The sequence below is a fragment of the Geotrypetes seraphini genome, chromosome 8 (genome assembly GCF_902459505.1).
Source record: "Geotrypetes seraphini chromosome 8, aGeoSer1.1, whole genome shotgun sequence".
Taxonomy (NCBI): domain Eukaryota; kingdom Metazoa; phylum Chordata; class Amphibia; order Gymnophiona; family Dermophiidae; genus Geotrypetes; species Geotrypetes seraphini.
The window spans coordinates 85178180-85197717 of NC_047091.1; positions in this window are offsets into that span (position 1 = coordinate 85178180).

The window sequence follows — 19538 nt, forward strand, 5'->3', positions numbered from 1 at the left end:
GTGCTGAACACCAGGTTTTATTTTGTTTTTAATAGGCATAGGTGTGTGTGCACTATACATGCACAATATCTGTCCCCATTAGAAATAAAAAATAAAAAAGTTGCGCCGGAACAACAACCCCCTGACCTCCCCCCCTCCCCTGAACTAAAAAAAAAAAAATCAGCAGGAGGAAAGCCCATTCCCTTGTCCCTCCTGCCTTGGCCACATAGACCCCCCACCACCACCTTTAAATTAAAGAGTGCAGGAGGATTGTCTATTCCACAAATGCTTGGCGAACATTTTTGTGATGGAAAAGAGATCCAACAGCAGAGATCAAGCCAGCTGTGACTCCAGGAGACTGACTTCGGAGGTCCCTTCCATAGTGAGAGAACCAGTAGAGCAGAAAAAATCTCCCTCACCTGCCGACTGGTATGAGGTCAGTACCGCAGCAGAGATTTCTTCATTGCCCAAAAGCCTCAGGGGATTGACTATGGAGGAGCCTTCAGAGTGACTGGTCCAGGATGATAAACCAGCAGTAAAACCTAAAGGCCAAGGAAGAGGGTTGGTCAGAGTGGACTGGGTGTCCCAGCCCATGTCTAAGATGGTGTCGGGGACGGAATCTGACTCAGCACTGTCCACTGTATCCCATAGGGTGGACTCTGATTCTATCTGGCCCTTGGCTCAGTCCCTGTATAGTGCGTGTATTGCATCACCGACAACTTCCAGTTCACTTGCCTAGCATGGGGGGACATTATGGTGAGTGACCCCCGAAGGAGATCAATTAGCCTGATTGGAGGTGAGGCCAGTGCCTGGATTAAAGGTGCCAGCTGTGGCAGCAAAGGGTGGCAGAAATAGCAGTGGGGGCCCTGGGAGGTGGATCTTTTGGCGGGGCCTCCAAAGCAAAATACCAAGATTTGATTAACTCCTCTATACCTGGGGTGTACATGACAGACTTCTGGCTACAACCAGGCCAGGGAGACCACTCCTGTCTGTTAGTACCCAGCTGAACAGATAAGTATATCAGAAAAAAACGGTGTACCAGCTGTTCTTCATTGTTTCAAAATGATGAGAGTATTAGTGTCCCCTTAGTGGGGTACACTGTGTGTTATATTGATTTGTTACACAAAGTTATGAATTTTCTGTTAATTTGGGATGCGAGTCTCTATATACCAGGGGTCTCAAAGTCCCTCCTTGAGGGCCACAATCCAGTCGGGTTTTCAGGATTTCCCCAATGAATATGCATGAGATCTATGTGCATGCACTGCTTTCAATGCATATTCATTGGGGAAATCCTGAAAACCCGACTGGATTGCGGCCCTCAAGGAGGGACTTTGAGATCCCTGCTATATACCAAGGATTCTATTAAGGCAGCATTATGGGGTAAAGATCTGGAACAATTGCTTATGCCTACTACTTATGGGGAATTTAGGAAACTCCTAAAAACATATCTCTTCCTGAAGTATTTAGGTAACTGACCTGTACAATCTTATTCCACAATAACTGATCTCTAGAGCTGTTAATCTCTAGCTCTTAACATTATTAATTCTACTGAATTTGTAACATCTTTTAATCATTGTAAACCTCATAGAACTTCACAGTCTTGCGGTATATAAACTGTTATTATTATTATAATGATGCTGCTGGTTACTGTTGAGTAAATCTGTTGAAATTGTTTGACATGTTTGTCTGTGTGAATTGTTCAGCTGAACTCTTAAAATTAATTTATTTTCCCTTCCACTAACTTTAGTGGTCAGCAGCCCGCTGCCACTTTGTAATAACCAACATTTTTACATCCCTCATAATTTGTAATCTACATTGTAGGGTGTTTTCTAACACCATGCCACTGATGCATAAGGTATAAATTGAGAATTTTGGTGGTCAGCACTATACTGCTACTCTCTATTACATCAATTTATAATTCTCATAAATGGCAAACATGAATTAAGGAGTTTTTCTAATTTAGAGCGACATGGGTAAGATCAAGAAGTAAATACAATTCTGGTCAAAGGGGTTTCCATCTGATAGACTGCCATTCATTTTGATAAGTTGGTCCCAGCTCTGGTCCTAAAAAAAATAAAAATAGCTTTGTGTGTTCCTTGTCAGCTACTGGGTATAACAGCGGGTTACATATCATTTGATTTGTTTGTGAGTTGATTTAAGCTAGGTTTTGTCTATGATTAAGAACATGCTCTTAATCTAATGACTGAAGCAGCCTTAGAACACATTCATTGCCATCGAGACTAGGACAAGGAAGTACTCCTGTCATCACCCTGACTGGGATTTCATGTGCTCCCTTTGGCTTGCTAGCAGGGTCTGCATTGGACTTCACACTGCTTCTACTTTATGCTATACCCACTGGGAGGGGGGAGACTGTGCGTTTCCTCTTTCTTTAGATCTCTGAAAACAGATATTATTTACAGATGTTACATAAGTATTCTTGAAGGTAAAGCAAGGAGATGAAGAAATACGAGTCACACTATACAGTACTTGTTAGGAATGTAGAAACATTTCTTCATATCCAAATGGACTACCGTAATAGAACAACCACATTAGGGTTGCCAATGGTATCTAGATTTGCCCAACAGATATGATCCAGTCCTAGGTTTACCCTATTGCATGCAGGGACTTGTAGTTCTGATTCCCCTCTCCCCCCTCCCCCAGCATTCCCTGAGGGAAACAAAGCTACACTGTGTGCAATAGGGTAAACCTAGGACTGGATTAACCATTTTTGGGTGTATCTGGATCTAGTTAGCAACCTTAAACCATACTATGGAAGGCATAACCAATGAATTTAAATAAAATTTTAGAGAAAGCTATTATTTAAATCTATAGATCCTCAGCATGGATTGTTTACAAGGTGGCATATTGAGGACAGGTCAGAAATGCATATATTTCCAATTTTGCGATGATATTATAGGAATACTTTTTTAAAAAAACTTACCCTTCCCCCTTTTTTTTCTAAGCTGTGATAGAGGTTTCTACCGTGGCCCGGAACACTAAATGCTCCACCGCTGCTCTGATACTCATAGAATTCCTATGTGCGTTGGAGCAGCGTCGGAGCATTTAGCACTCTGGGCCATGGTAGAAACCTCTACTGTGGCTTAGTAAAAGAGAGCCTTAGACTTGCATTTACACCTTCCAGGGGTGGGCAACTCCAGTCCTCGAGGGCCGGAATCCAGTCAGGTTTTCAGGATTCCCCCAATGAATATGCATGAGATCTATTTGCATGCACTGCTTTCAATGCATATTCATTGGGGAAATCCTGAAAACCCGACTGGATTCCAGCTCTCTAGGACTGGAGTTGCCCACCCCTGATATAGACACTGCTTGTTTGGACCTGGAGTTGACACAAATGATTGGGGGTGGGAAACTGTGCTTATCTTTCTAGTGCAGACGTGGGCAGCTCCGGTCCTTGAGGGCCTGAATCCAATTGGGTTTTCAATTAAAATGAAAAATATTTTCAATTCTTCTCCATACACTTATCCAAAACTGATGTACATTGATACAAGTATATAACATATGTTTAAAAGTTCCCACCTCCAAATGACAGGACCAACGCTTATCAGTCCCACTCCTTGACAACTTAGGCAGTTTATATGGTATCCAAAGTGCTTGATGAGCTACATAAAATAAAGACTGAGTCATAGAAGCAGAGAGAGTAGGTCTGCAGATCCTTGACCAAAATAATATCCATTCCTCTTCATCAAGTTTCTCCTATATCATGCTCCCATATACTGGTATGTTCCAAAGCTATACAACTTGCAACAGTCCTAAACTTAAACTTTCTATATACTGAAGATGCTTTTTTTCTGTCCAAACAATCCTACACAGAAATCACACATATCTCCTTTTTGCACCAATTTTAACAACTTGGAACTCTGCAGGCAAGATTTAACTTAAGATGTTAATGCAGAAATGACTAGAATAGAATTGTGGTTTAAAATGTAACCTTGGGTACTTTTCTAGGTGGTGCACTGAGGAAACTTTATAATTAAAAAAGTGAACCAATAGGAACAGGAAAACACTGTTGTTTTATTGGTCTCGTGCTTGCATGATTTACATCCAATAGAGGTTTCTATGGGCAAGCTTTTCCTAGCAATTAATGCCCTGCTCAGAAGACCTAAGGATCTGAAGCAAAGCCCACAAAAGAACCCAGAAGTTGTCCAGGATGCAGGAAAGGCCCCAAATCCAGGGCTCATTAATTCTGCTGTAATCATCCAAATTTGAGTTATAAAATGAAAATTACACTTTAAAAAAAATTGCTATGTACCTCTTAGGCAAGATTGTATGTCTCAGAGAGAGGCAAACCCCTGTGTTTTAGGTCTATGTGGTAATGCCCTGCACAATGGTGTAGCGAGGGAGGTTGGCACCCGGGGTAGAGGCCCCTCCCCCCACATACTTCTTGAAATGTTCACCAGCTCAAGCATCTTCCACCTGCTGCTCGCGCCCTCCTCAGTTCCCTTCTGACGTCACGTCCTGGATGTCATATAAAAAATGCTCCTCCATATCACAAAGAGAGGGATGTACTGTGCCAGTGAATGAAACTGAAAGACAAAAGTGAGATTTTTTCTGATGGTGTGCTGGTATGTAAATCTGGAAAAAATTAAGTTTTCTATTGCTTTGCAAATGAAAAAAGTAACACAAAATTATATTAAACTCTCTTTGATATTATTTCAATAGCAGTTCTTTAATCCCCTTTCCTCCACCCACCTCCCCTTACCCATTCAAGCTTCAATTATTTCTTCCCTCTCCTGTGTCAAAGCAGCTCCTGATTGGTGTTGTCTGACTTTACTATAGGAAGAGGCGGTCGGAGCAGACCGCGAGTGATTTTCTTCACCCACCGGTGCTCCAGCTGCCCTCTCCTGACTCCCCTGCCTTTTGACAGGTGAAAAACCGCATTTTCAGTTTTTTGAAATTTGTGGGGGTTCCTGGAACGGAACCCCCGTGAATTTTGGGGGTGTACTGAATTTCTATTTTTAGTTTATCATTATTCCATATTGGGCGAGGGTGTATCTGTGTTCTGTGTGTATGAAAAGGACATGGTTTTCTGTTGGCATTGATGTACAGGATCAATTGATTGTGCAGGATCTGGCTTGTTTAGTTTTACAATGTATGTGTTGGTGTTCTAGTGTTCACTGCAGTGTTTAAGATGTTGCCTTTTCCTAGGTACACGCTTGTTATGCGATATGTGGATTGTTACTAAAAATCATATTTTTCATATAGATGAGGGGGTGTCAAAAAATGATGGGCCTCAGGTGTCACATAAGCTAGATACACCACTGGATAGATCAACTACTTTGAAGCAGTAGTTATGGTTCAATTTGAATTTAGCTACATGGTAGGAGGGAATAAAAAGAAGGTATGTTTCCTGGAGAGATCAAAACTCAAAAGAATTTTATCTATTTCTGTAGGTTGTTGAAAACATTCTTGTTGAGAAAATTTTTATTGGAAAATGTATAATTTTATTTTTCTATATCAATTTTTTTTATTAGATTATTATTAAACTAGTTTTTTAGCCCGCTACATTAACGGATGCTAGAATAGTTGTGTAGATTTAGGCATTTCTTTCTTTCTTTCTTTCTCTTTCTTTCTGTCTTTCTTTCTCTCTCCCTGCTCCCTTTCTTTCTTTCTGACTGTCTTTCTTTCTGTCTCTCTCCCTGCCCCCCTGCCCCTTGTCTGTTTTTCTTTCTTTCTCTCTCTCTTCCTCTGTCTGTGTTTCTATCTGTCTCTCTCCATGCCCACTGTTTGTCTCTTTCTTTCTTTCTGTCTCTCCCCCTGTCCAGCACCACCCCTTCCCTCTTCCCTCATCTAGCAGTAGCCCTTCTCACTTCCTTTTACCTCACCCCTGTCCAGCAGCACCCCTTCCCTGCTCCCCCTGTCCAGCAATAGACCTTCTCCCTTCCTTTTACCTCCCCCTTGTCCTGCAGCATCCCTTCCCTGCTCCCCCTGTCCAGCAGTAGCCTTTCTCCCTTACTTTTACCTCCCCCCTGTCCAGCAGCACCCCTTCCCTGCTCCCTCTGTCCAGCAGTAGCCCTTCTCCCTTCCTTTTATCTCCCCCTTTTCAGCAGCATCCTTTCCCTGCTCCCCATGTCTAGCAGTAGCCTTTCTCCCTTACTTTTACCTCCCTCCTGTCCAGTAGTACCCCTTCTCCCTTCCCTGTTCCCTGTCCAGCATCCGCTAGGCTGGGCAACCTCGTGGCTTTTGCTAGGCCATCCCACCTCGCATTATCAAAGTGGGCCGGCCTAGCAAATGCCCCGTGGCTGCTTTATGAAACCACGGCTGCTACCGCTGCTAGTCCGGGGGTGAGAAGAAGAGGTGTCCCGGCAGCAGCAGCATAATCAGAAGGCAGAAAGTCAGCCGGCATTGGAGATTGGGTCAGGAAATCAGCTGAGATAGGCACTGCTCATGCATGGCACAGAGTCACGGAGCACGGAGATTGAAGTGTGCATACGCGCTAAGGGTTTTATTATAGCAGATGTTACAAACAAGAAAAGGAAAAAGGAAAGAAAAAGAGAAAGGGAAAAAAAGAGAAAAATATACACATTATTTCCTACAAGCCCACATTACGGGTAACTTAGGAGATTCATATAATTAAACACCTAAGAAAATATCACATAATTCAGAGCAGATCAGGCAAAATTACTATCTAGCCATATTTAAACCTGATCATGCTGTTTGTCCCTCCATGCTATTTCTCCTGCCCTTCCTCCCTCCATGCTGCTTCTCAAGCCCATCCTTCCCTCCCCTCAATGCTGTTCCTCCAGTTCCCTCCCCTCCCTTCTCTGATACTGCTTCCCCTCATGATCTCTCTAGCTCCCAATGCCCCCTCCCCCTACCTCCTTCCCGGACCCGGCCGCTGTAATTTAATCTTTGGGCAACCGGAAACAGCAGTGAGGTGAGCCTGCTGCTGCCTGCCTCTCTCAGAAGCCACCTCTCTGCAGCGACTTCCTGTTTCCACATAGGTGGGACCTGCATAGAGGCGGCTTCTGGGTAGGCTGGTGGCAGCAGGCTCAACTCACTGCTACTGGATGACTGAAGATTAAATTACAGTGGTCTGACCCAGGGAGGAGGTAGGTGGGGGTAGTCGGGAGAGCCGGCTAAACCTAGACAGACTTCCACATTTTTTAAAGACCGTGCAGGCACTTGGACAGTCCTCTAAAAAGAGGACATGTCTGGGTTTTCCTGGATATCTGGTAACCCTAATCAGAGACATTCTTTTCCATCTATAAGATTCCCTGTATGTGAACAAATGTTTTTGATACTCATGAACCTAGCTCTAATTCTTACCTAGATCTAACCAGAATTGTAACTCACAAAGGGGATGGATTATCGAATATTAAACATTTTTTTTTTGCCTTTTAGCATAAAATTTACAAACCCTGCTTTGAAGCTATGTAATAAATTGTATTGACCTATATAGCTTTTGGCTTAGATTCAAAGCATTGATAGATATTAGGGATGCAAAAAAAGTAGAAGTGGACCAAAGAAATTCCAGAGACCAAGGGATAGAAAAACTGATTTTAATAGCAAAGAACCAACTCTACAAAGACCTTGTAGCCGCTGTGAATCACTTGCCTTTCAACAGCATCAGATATTCAAAATAAAAGTGCGGGAATCTCTGACGCTGTTGAAAAGCAAGTGATTCATAGCATGTTTTACCTTGGATATTGTTACAACTGCACCTCTGACATTCATTTATACATCTAACAGAATGCTGTTTCACCCCTGAGGCATGCAGCAACCCTACAGAATCATGGTCCTTGTCAGGTCTTTGTAGAGTTGGTGCTTTGTTATTAAAATGAGGTTTTTTTATCGGTCTCTAGAATTTCTTTGGTCTGCCCCTAATTCTTATGGATCCTTTTTACATAGGGTTCTGTTTTTCCTTACTTGGACAGTAGGGATGTACAGTACATAGATTCATTTAAAGCAACATTTCTCATGTCATTTCATGTCATTTTTAAACTATACTTAAAGGGGAAACATATTTTTTTCTGTACCTGCAACAGCATGCACTATTTCACAATAGTGAGCAGTAGTGCCTGGCATTGTGAAATAGCGCTTACTATTGCAAGACATTGTCCTGAAACAAAAGTAAGAAAACAATACACTTCCCCCTCCGTATTTGTGAATTCCGTATCTACGCTGTGGCGTACCTAGCATATGTGACACCCGGGGCCCATCATTTTTTGCCCCCCCCCATCTGTACGAAAAACATGATTTTTAGTAACAATCCACATGTCACACATGAGTACCTAGGAAAAGGCAGCATCTTACATACTGCAGTGAGCAGTACAACATCAATACACCCATTGTAAAACTAAACAAGCCAGACTAGTACAGATCAATCTTACACCTTCAATCCTAACAGAAAACCATGTCTTTCAAACACACAGAACACAGAAAACACCTTCGCCTAGTATGGAATATGTCATCATAAACGAACCCCTCCCCCTTTTACAAAACTATAGTGTGGATTTTAGCTACGGTGGTAACAGCTCTGACACTCATAGAATTCTGAGCATCAGAACTGCTACCACCACAGCTGGCGCTAAAAAACGCTCCACAGTTTTGTAAAAGGGGGGATAAAATAGAAATACATAGACAAAGGTTAAATTGAACCAGCAAGAAGTTGGACTCTGCATACAATGCAACACCACAGAAACAGTGACACATGTCTCCTTAAGCAATAAATAAATAGAAAATTTTTGTTCTACCTTTGTCTTCTCTGGTTTCTGCTTTCCTCATCTTCTTGTTACTCTCTTACTTCCATCCACTGTCTGCCATCTCTCTGCCCCTATATGGCATCTTCTCTCCTATGCCCCTTCCAGAAACTGTATGCCTCCCCCTTCCAGAAACTGTATGCCTCCCCCTTTCATCTCTCCTTTCACCCCCATTGCAGTGTCATACCAAGTGGGGGGTGATCTGCCCCGGGTGCACACTCCAAGGGGGTGCACAGCCGGCCAGGTCCAGAAGCCTCGCTGCTGAAAATGGCACATCAGCGTGGCTGCTATATTTATTCCAGAGCATAAATACGGCAGCTGTGCTGAAGTGCACGAAGATCCCACGATGACGACTACTGCTGACGCTGCTTCGGAAGAGATAAGTGACGTCGGAGGGGGGTGGACTGGCAGCCGCAGTCATCGCGGGACCTTGCTGCAACACCCTGTGTCTGCCGCTCAGCCCCCCTCCGATGTCACTTACCTCTTCCGGAGCAGAGGCAGCAGTAGTTGTCATCGTGGGAACTTGCTGATTTCGATGGAGAGAGAAAGAAGCATAGTAGGGTGGTGGAAAAAGATAAAAGGAGTCAGGGTGGTATGGAAGCATAATGAAGGGTAAAAAAGGGGTTTCAGGGTGGTATGGAAGGGTGTGGAGGGTAAGAAAGGGGGTCAAGGTGGTATGGAAGCATGGTGAAGGGTGAGAAAGGGGGTCAGGGTGATATGGAAGCAAGAAGGGTGAGAAAGGGGGTCAGGGTGGTAAGGAAGGATGTGGAAGGTGAGAGGGGGTCAGGGTGGTATGGAAGTGTGATGAAGGGTGAGAAAGGGGGTCAGGGTGATATGGAAGGGTGGTGAAGGGATAGAAAGGGGGTCAGGGTGGTATGGAAGGGTGAGAAAGGGAGTCAGGGTAGTATGGAAGTATGGTGAAGGGTGAGAAAGGGGCACATGCTGATGGAAGTGGGGGGAAGGGAGAGGAGAGAGTGAAATGCCAGACCATGGGGGTGTAGGAGAGATGGAAGGGGGAGGCATAAAGTTTCTGGAAGTGAATAGGAGAGAAGATGCCATATAGAAGGGGCAGAGAGAGGGTAGACAGTGAATGAAAGGAAGAGAGTGACAAGAAGATGAGGAAAGCAGAAACCAGAGAAGACAAGGTAGAAAAAAATTATATTTATTACTTTTTTTCTTTTTGCTTTAGGGGAGATGCATTGCTGTTTCTGTGGTGTTGCATTGTATGCAGAGTCCAGCTTCTTGGTGCTTCAGTTTAATCTTTATCTACGTATTTTTTTCTATCTCCCCATTTACAAAACTGTAGAGCGTTTTTTAGTGTTGGCTGTTACCACCATGGCTAAAAACCACACTACAGTTTTGTAAAAGGGGAAGGGGTTAGTTTGTGATTACATGTTAGGCAAAGGTGTTTTCTGTGTACTGTGTTCGAAAAGACATGGTTTTCTGTTAGGATTGACTGTGTAGGATTGATTTGTACTAGTCTGGCTTGTTTAGTTTTACAATGGGTTTATTGACATACTGCTCACTGCAGTATGTAAGATGCTGCCTTTTCCTAGGTACACTCTTGTGTGACGAGTGGATTGTTACTAAAAATTATGTTTTTCATACAAATGGGGGATGTCAAAAAATGATGGGCCCCGGGTGCCACATGCTAGGACCAACAAAACCCCTGTCTCCCCTCCCCTTCACATATATCCCCTCTACTATCAAGAAAACCGAACAAGCCAAATTATTACAGAATGCTACACAGAAATATCATGCTAACAGAATACTGCAGTCATACATGACAGGAATAGTGTTAGGGGAGTGCCCCCTAGTCCGAGAGAGCCCTAAGCCAGCTGGAAGCTAAAGAAGCACTGCCTGGGCTTTGCAGTCCCCAGTTATGTCTCTAGCAGGATATATTTCAAATCTGATATATTCTAATGACAAAATAGAAATAAAATGATTTTTTTCTACCGTTTGTTGTCTCTGGTTTCTGCTTTTATCTTCTTTTCACTCTTTTCCTTCCAGCGTCTGCCCTGTCTCTTTAATCCAGCATCTGCCTGTTCCATCCACTGTTTGCCCCTTCCAGAAACTGTCTGTTTTCCCCTGCCATCTCTCATCTAGACCCCCTCCTTTGGTCTGGCATCCATCATCTTCCCTCTGTTCCCTCATGGTCTGGCATGTTTCTCCTTTCATCTCTCTTTCTCTCCCCCCTGTGGTTTTTAGCATCTCCTTCCCCGTTCTCTGGCATCTCTCTCTCCTCTCTCTCTTCCCTTTCCTTCTCTGGTCTTTCTTCTTTATTTTCTGCCTCCGTTTAAATTAAATTATTTCTTACTATGCAGTGCTCAGTTACCCTCTTTTCACTGTGTCTACCCACAGCATGCCACCCCTTTCCTTCACCCCTCCACTATCTCACTAACTCTATCTTCTTCCCCCATCCAGCATATGTTCTTTTTTTTAATCCCTCCTTCCATCCAGTATGTGTTCTCTTTCTCCACTTCCATTCAGCATTTGCTCTCCCTTCTCCCCATTTCCATCATCTGCCCTCTTCTCTCTCTCCCTTCTCCCCACTTCCATCATCTGCGCCTTCTCTCTCTTTTCCCTCACTTCCATCATCTGCTCCTTCTCCCCACTTCCATCATCTGCCCCTTCTCTCTCTTTCCCCCCACTTGCATCATCTGCCCCCTTCTCTCAGTCTCTCCATCCACCACAGGCCCATGTCTCTCCCTTCCTCTCACCTTTCTTTCCGATTTTGGCAACAGGATCGGCAAGGCCCCCCCCCCCGCGATGACATTCAAGTTCGGCAACAGGCCTCCTTCTTCCCCCCCTCCCTGGCATCAACAGTACTTCAGATCAGAACCGCAGTGCTCAGGCCAAAGCTTCCCTCTGACTCGAACTGCCTGGACGGAAAAAGGAAGATGAGTCAGAGGGAAGCTTTGGGCTGAGCACCGCGGTTGCTGATCTGAAGTGCTGTTGATGCCGGGGGGAGAAGGACACCCGTTGCCGAACTAGAGTGCTGTCACGGGAGGGGGGAGGCTCGTTGCTGATCTTGAGTGCTGGGAGGCCCGTTGCCGATCTTAAATTGCATCGTGGAGGGGGGCGACGATGCAGCCCAGATGCTGCCGAAGGTCCCAATCCGATCTTGCCGGCCCAACGCGAACCGGAAGGAATTTTCTGCGGACCGGCACCGGATGACTCAGACCTGGCCGGCTGTGCACCCCCCTTAAAGCGTGCACCCAGGGCAGACCGCCCCTCCGTCCCCACTTGGTACGCCACTGTATCTACAGATTCGCTTATTTGCGGTTATAAACCCAAGAACCCATTTTAATTTTTCAGGCTATTTTCAGCCCTGTAAGCCCCCCTTAATCCTTACCTGGTAGTCTAGCGGGTTTTCGGGGCAGGAGCGATCTTCCCACGCTCCTGCCCCATGCAGATCACTCACAGGAAATGGGTCGAGAGACTATGGGAGCTCAAGGCAGCAATTTCCTGTGAGCAATCTGCACGGGGCAGGACCATGGGAAGATCTCTCCTTACTGAAAACCGGCAAGACCACTAGGTAAGGCTTAAGGGGGGGCTTTCAGGGCTTAAATTAGCCAGGGGAAGCAGGAGTTAGGGGCAGAGCCGGCCCGCAAATACGGAGGTGGAAGTGTAATTTAAAAAATGAACAAAGTGACAAATCCCATTAAAAAAACTAATCCTAATATTATCATTCCTGCTAATCAAAAGAAACTTTTTAATATCTCCTTGCTGCTACCACTCATCTTATAATTTGTAATTTGAAGGATAACACTAAACTCAACTTTAGTGAATTGTGGAGCTATGTGTGTTTTATACATAAATATGAAAGTGTTATCGCTATAAAATCTTGTACAATAGCACATTTTTGTAAAACTTGGGCACCACTAGATAAATATTATAACCATTTATGAGAACTTATCTTTATGTATCAGCTTGACTGTATATTTCAGTATACATAATTATAGGTTTGTAATTGTTAAATATTGCTTTGTTTATATTTTATGTATTTTTGTTATTAACCTTTTAAATACAATAAAATTTTTTGAGAAAAAAACCCCCACAGGAAACTAAAGAAAACAAACATTGCTTTCCTCTCACATCCCTTACAGCATATGTAATGGGGACAAAGAGTGTCTCTCTTGTACAATAAGAATGTTCTAAAAATGCTAAGTAATGGTTATGAGGGTTTGAAATTAGCTGCAGGTCAGACCCTAAACCCCTATTTCCACTAGGATATTATACATGCTTCACAATATTGCTTACCCGCTCAATAGTGCTTTAACTGGATGTTGTTCTTTAATATAAACTTGGTTTATTGTGTTAATTTGAAGAGAGGGTGAACTAAAAGAAGAAACTGGAAAGGCCACTTTCAAAAGTTTGGTACTGTATATACTCGAATATAAGTCGATCCGAGTTTAAGACGAGGTACCCTTTTTCTCCATAAAAAGGAGGAAAAAAGGTTGATTCCAATATAAGACCGTGTGTGTGTTTAATATTCATGTGCCTTGCCCCCTTTCCTTCACTCCCTCCCCTAACAGGTTCTGCGCCAGCCCCCTTCACTCCCACCAGGCTCTGCATCCAGCCCCCTTACTCCCTGCCAGGCTCTCAACCCTGTTCCCCCTCCTTCCCAGCCAGGCTCTCTAACCTGTCCTCCCTCCCTGCCAGGCTCAGCACCCAACCCCTCTCCCTGCCCTGTAGCCTGTCCCCCTTCTCTTCTGATGTCCTGCAGGCCTCCACCGGTCCTGGTGTATGACATAGTGGGCTGGAACAGGAGGGATCCCTCCTGCCCGGCCGACTTTGCCAATTTTTTTTTTTACCTCCCTCCCGCCTCCCCCCGCATATCTTTTTGAATCCCTGATGGTCCAGTGGTGTACCGGGCAGGATCAAGCTTTCTGCGCTTCTGCCGTGCGCTGATCTCCTCCCTGAATGGGCACCTCGAGTTCTCGTGACCCAGCAGTGTACCTCTCACAGCAGCTCGCGGTACTACAGGAAATGCCACAAGTGGCTGCGAGAGGTCGTGGCAGCTATTTTAGAAGGCAGCCACGAGGAGGCAGGAGTGAGAGGGCTGCGCTCCTACCATAAAGAGTCCCTCTGGACTACCAGGTACCTCGGTAGGCCCAGGAAGGGGGGATCATGGGGTTGGGACTCCGGAGATTAAAGGGTCAGGGCCTAGAGAGTAATTCCCTCAGGCAGCCTCAGGGCCTTTGCTAGGCCAGGCACCACCGAGGAAAGAGGAAGTTGCATCATTGGAGGTGGGTTGCTAGCGAAGGCCCCTAGGCTGCCGGATGGAATCGCTAAAGTAATGGTAGCAGCAGCTGTGTGGGGAAGTTATGAGCTGCTAGTCTGGGAGAGCTGGTGAGAGAAGATGATGGTGATAAAGTATTTGATGGCAGAAGGAGGGTGGGAGACTTACAGTGCCACATCATGTACCCCCTAACAATGGTGCACATACCCCTTGGGGTACGCGTTCTAGTCCTTGGATACACTCTTTTAATATTTTGATACTACAATGTAGCCAAAGAATAGATAGGATCCTGTAAAAAATGATTTCCCTATTATGCCCCCCTCTCCCAAGTGCAAAGAATCTATTTTCTGTAGTTGCTCAACAGAGATACAAGTATAGACAGTGAGTCCTCTTCAGCTCTGGCTCTAAGACCTGGAAGATGACTGCAGATGTTTATTGTTACAGCATTGTATAACAGAACAGACCGCTCACCAGCTGTTAAAGACATTCTTCAGAGTTTCTGAACTTAAAATGCTTGCAACTGTTACTTAGGGACTCACTTCCTAAAGGTTCTTTAATAAGTTGTTAGTCAGAAGGTATAGTGCAGTGGTTCCCAACCCTGTTCTGGAGGACCACCAGGCCAATCAGGTTTTCAGGCTAGCCCTAATGAATATGCATGGAGCAGATTTGCATGCCTGTCACTTCCATTATATGCAAATCTCTCTCATGCATATTCATTAGGGCTAGCCTGAAAACCCAATTGGCCTGGTGGTCCTCCAGGACAGTGTTGGGAACCACTGGTATAGTGGACTGCATTTGAAAGCACTAGGTAGCCTCCCCCTACTTTCCTGTATTTATTGTAGTTCTACCCCTTACCCCTTATCCCTCACTGTCATATATCATCATATAGCACCCCCTAATTTTCCTATTTTAAAATGTAAGCCATCTAGATCAGTGCTTCCCAACCCTGTCCTTGAGGACCACCAGCCAGTCGGGTTTTTGGGATAGTCCTAATGAATATGCATGAGAGAGATTTGCATATAATAGAGGTGACAGGCATGCAAATCTGCCCCATGCATATTCATTAGAGCTACCCCGAAAACCCAGCTGGCTGGTGGCCCTCCAGGACAGGGTTGGGAACCACTGGTCTAGATGGTTTGTTCAGTTGGCAGGATAGAAAAACTAAATAAACTTGAAACTTGAACTTTCTATCTCCTTGTCTTCAGAGTTTGAAAAAATGAATGTGTTAAAAATTACTTTAGAAAAAAAGATTTCTTGTTTTGTGGAGGGATGTTGCAGATATTTCCAGATGTGTCTCGGGAAACACAACTAAGACGTAAACAGTTTTTATAGTAGCACTAGGAGGGAAATTTCAAGAAAAAACTAGCTCTAAGTATCTTAATTATCCCTCCTTTTACAAAACCATGCAAGAGGTTTTTAGTGTCGGCCGGTGCACAGAATGTTCTGCGCTGCTACGCCAGTCATAGAGTTCCTATGAGCGTCGGAGCAGCACAGAATATTCAGTATGCTGGCTAGCGCTAAAAAAACTCTTGTGCAGTTTTGTTAAAGGGGGGAGGGGTAGATTAGCAAATGTTAAATAGAGTCATGTGAAAAAATTAGGACATCCCATGAAATATTCAGTTCTTTCTTAAGAAATGTTCACATATCAATGTCAAATCTCTTTTAAATTTATCTCGGAAAAGAAAGTGATGTAATTGCAGGTAAACAACAAATGTTTTCCTTGATTTACTCATGAAACAAAAGATATCCACAAAAATGTGTATTCTAACTAAGGAATAAATTAGGACACCCTAAACCAAGGTTGTCCAACCTGCGGCCTGAGGGCCGCATGCGGCCCCGTGAAGTATTTTGTGCAGCCCCGGTCGAGAACGATGCAGTGTTTTCCTCTGCTGCCCCGGGATGTTTACCGTGTTGCCTGCTCCCTCCTCTGTCTTGCTGCAGCGTTTGCACATTTGTGTGGCCCCAGAAACATTTTTTCTGGACATACCGGCCCAGGGAAACCAAAAGATTGGACACGCCTGCCCTAAACCCTAGTGTTACCCCCTTTGGCTGAAATAACTGCAGTGAGACGCTTCTTGTAGCCATCTACCAGTCTCTGATATCGGTCTGAAGAAAGTTTGTCCTACCCCTCAATGCAGAATTCTTTCAGCTACGAGATGTTTGAGGGGTTTCTTGCATGTACAGCCCATTTCAAATCACCCCACAGCATCTCAATGGGATTAAGATCAGGGCTTGGACTCAGCCACTCCAGGACTCTCCATTTCTTAGTTTTCAGCTAGTGGATTTACTGGTATGCTTTGGGTCATTGTCATGTTGCAAGGTCCAGTTCCGCTTCAGCTTTAATTTTCTTACAGATGGTTCCACATGTTCCTCAAGCACCCTCTGATACACGATAGAATTCATGGTGGATTCTATGATGGTAAGTTGGCCTGGTCCTGCTGCAGCAAAGCATCCCCAAACCATGACACTTCTACCTCCATGCTTCACAGTTGGTATGAGGTTCTTTTCCTGGAATGCTGTATTTGGTGTAAGTCAAACATGTCCTCTTTTCTAGTGTCCAAATAATTCATTTTTAGACTCATCTGTCCATAAAACACTATTCCAGAAGTCCTGATGTTTGTCTATGTTCTCTCTGGCAAACTTAAGTCTGGCCTTGATGTTTCTCTTAAAGAGCAAAGAGGTTTCCTCCTTACACATCTGCCATGCAAGTTAAATTTGTGCAGTCTTTCTGATTGTAGAGGCATGCACTTTCACATCAACAGTAGCAAGAGCCTGCTATAGGTCCCGTGATGACATTTTAGGGTTTTTGGAGACTTCTTTTCGCATCTTGCAATCTACTCTGGGTGTCAACTTGCTTGGATAGCTAGACCTGGACATGTTGGCAATTGTTTGGAAAGTTCTCCATTTGTACACCATTATCTGGACTATGGAATGGCTAATATCAAATTCTTTTAAGATCTTTTTAAATCCCTGTTCCGCCACTAATTTCTGTCAAGTGGGATGATCAGAGATACTCAGAAAAACACACAGACAATATAAAGCATAAACAATAACACTTTAATATATATATAAGAATAAATTATCATCACCGTATCTCACGTAAACCCTCCCTTCACCATTCGGAATCCCTCAATGGATAGGCGAGTAGGACACAGGAGTCTGCCCCGTTAGACCTGACGTCTTGGATAGCCGGCTAGGATTCTGGATTCTAGGAGCAGAATTCCGTCCTTATAAGCTGCTGAGTTAAACAGCTGGTCCTGCAGTAACAGCGTCCTTTGATTCAGGCACACCCCAGGTCGGTCCCTTTGAAGTTGTTTGGGCAACATTCAGGTCAAAGAGGTCAAAATGTCAGATAAACAGACTTGTGGATTCATATCGGTAGCATGCTGAATTTCAGTTACCCCCCTGGCTAATTTCTTTGTTTGGATAACATTCAGGTCCCCTCTGGCATTACTGTCCTTTTGAGGTTATTAATGAGGTGTTGCAGGGACTGGTAAACGGCTGGTCTTGCTCTGTTTTAATAACACCCAAGTCTGTCCTTACTGATGTTATTTGAGTGGTACGCAGGCAACTGAATTTAGTAAAGCATTTGATGTTGTCCAGGTAACACTAAGGTTCAGGAGTTCAGGTAAGCAGACTTGAGTAGACATATAATATTCTGAACAAAATTATTAGTAATATGCATGCTGGGGTATAACATTCCACTCCTGGATACTCAAGTTTGCTTCTCCAAATTTAGAAGTCCTCCGAATTAAGGGAGAGAGTGTCCGACAATTAAGAAAGGTTAAAAGATAGTTAAACAAATTTATAGAGTACAAAATGAAGAAACTCCTTTTATGCCATATCACTGCAGTGGTAGTTTCAATATGATTTACCACAGAATGCAAGTTATTATTTCAAAATTCAGTTGCTCACTGCAACACATTAACATTCTGTAAACATACTGAAAAGGGAGCTTGACTAGCAGGAATCACAAGTTCAACAGTACTATATACACATTGTTTCATTTCAAAATTTACACCATTTTCTATCTAAGGGTACAGAATGTGATGTGGTTTTTAAATCAATGCGATAAAGTTAATTCTTTGTGATATCATTAACGACATATAACATTAACTGATCATATCGTAGCGTTAGTTCATAATTATGTACAGTATTTGTCACCCATTCACCTTCCCTTCTAAATACATCTGCTACTCTGGAGTCAAAATATGCTTCTTTGCCAGTCAGTATTTCAGAAACAATAGTATCTATTCTACTTTTAAGCAAAGGTAAATGGGAAAATTAATTTTCCCTTCATAATTTATTTCCTTATGTGCTAAACCTGGTGTTCTTGCATTCCCTAATATTTCTTGCTAATTAGGCCTTTCACTTGAAAGTATCACGTATTGGGAATTATGAAAATTAATAATCTTATTAATATTATATTTGTGCTCTTACTCATGGCATACAGTTAGGGTAGCTTCATATTCACCATCGATCACCGCAGTTATCTGGTATCCCGTTTTTCTTAGCATCTTTGGTTAGGGTCTGGCTATGCTCCGGTTTCAATAGGCTTGCTATGCCACTTACATGCCTTCACTCATGTAATTTTCAGGCACCACCTCCAGAGACCAGCCCTAATGTGAAGTGGCAGGATATGGGCTCACTTCTATTCCCCAGTTGGTGCCACATAACAGCCTCATGGCACGGCACTGTATGTCTGGTTGCGTCTTCATCTTCTTGGTCTGGTGAAATTTTCTCTTAACCCAGCATGTTAGCCAAATTATCAGAATGAGAGAGCAGAGCTGACCAATTTTATCACCAAAGGATGAAAGTCTATATGTAATAACATTTCCCAGTACGTGATTTTTCAAGGAAAATATTTCCTCATGATTGTTTATCTTCAATGCTTTAATTACATTAAACCCCCCTAGTGGTAAAAGAGAGTATAAGAGAAAAAGGAGAAAAACCACTTTATGTACAGAAGGTGATAACATGTGACACAATACTTGTGTGTAAGGTAGTATTTGTGTGAGATAAGAGAAACAACACTAATGCACTTAAAGGTATTCTGTAGGACATTCAGAAAATATACCTTTTTATGTTCTGGACATAACTATTATGTCATTTAAGAGAGACCATACACACGTACAGAATGTGATAACATTTGACACAATACTTGTGTGTAAGGTAGTCTTTGTGTGAGATAAGAGAAACAACACTAATGTATTTAAAGGTATTCTGTAGGACATTCAGAAAATATACCTTTTTATGTTCTGGACATAATTATTATGTCATTTAAGAGAGACCATACACACGTACAGAATGTGATAACATTTGACACAATACTTGTGTGTAAGGTAGTCTTTGTGTGAGATAAGAGAAACAACACTAATGTACTTAAAGGTATTCTGTAGGACATTCAGAAAATATACCTTTCTATGTTCTGGACATAATTATTATGTCATTTAAGAGAGACCATACACACGTACAGAATGTGATAACAAAATAACTTATGTCAGAGATGTGCACTGCACTGTTTATACCTGGTAAGTTAAATAAAGAGAGACCATTTTTTTTTTTTTTTTTATTTAGCAAATATCAAATACCAA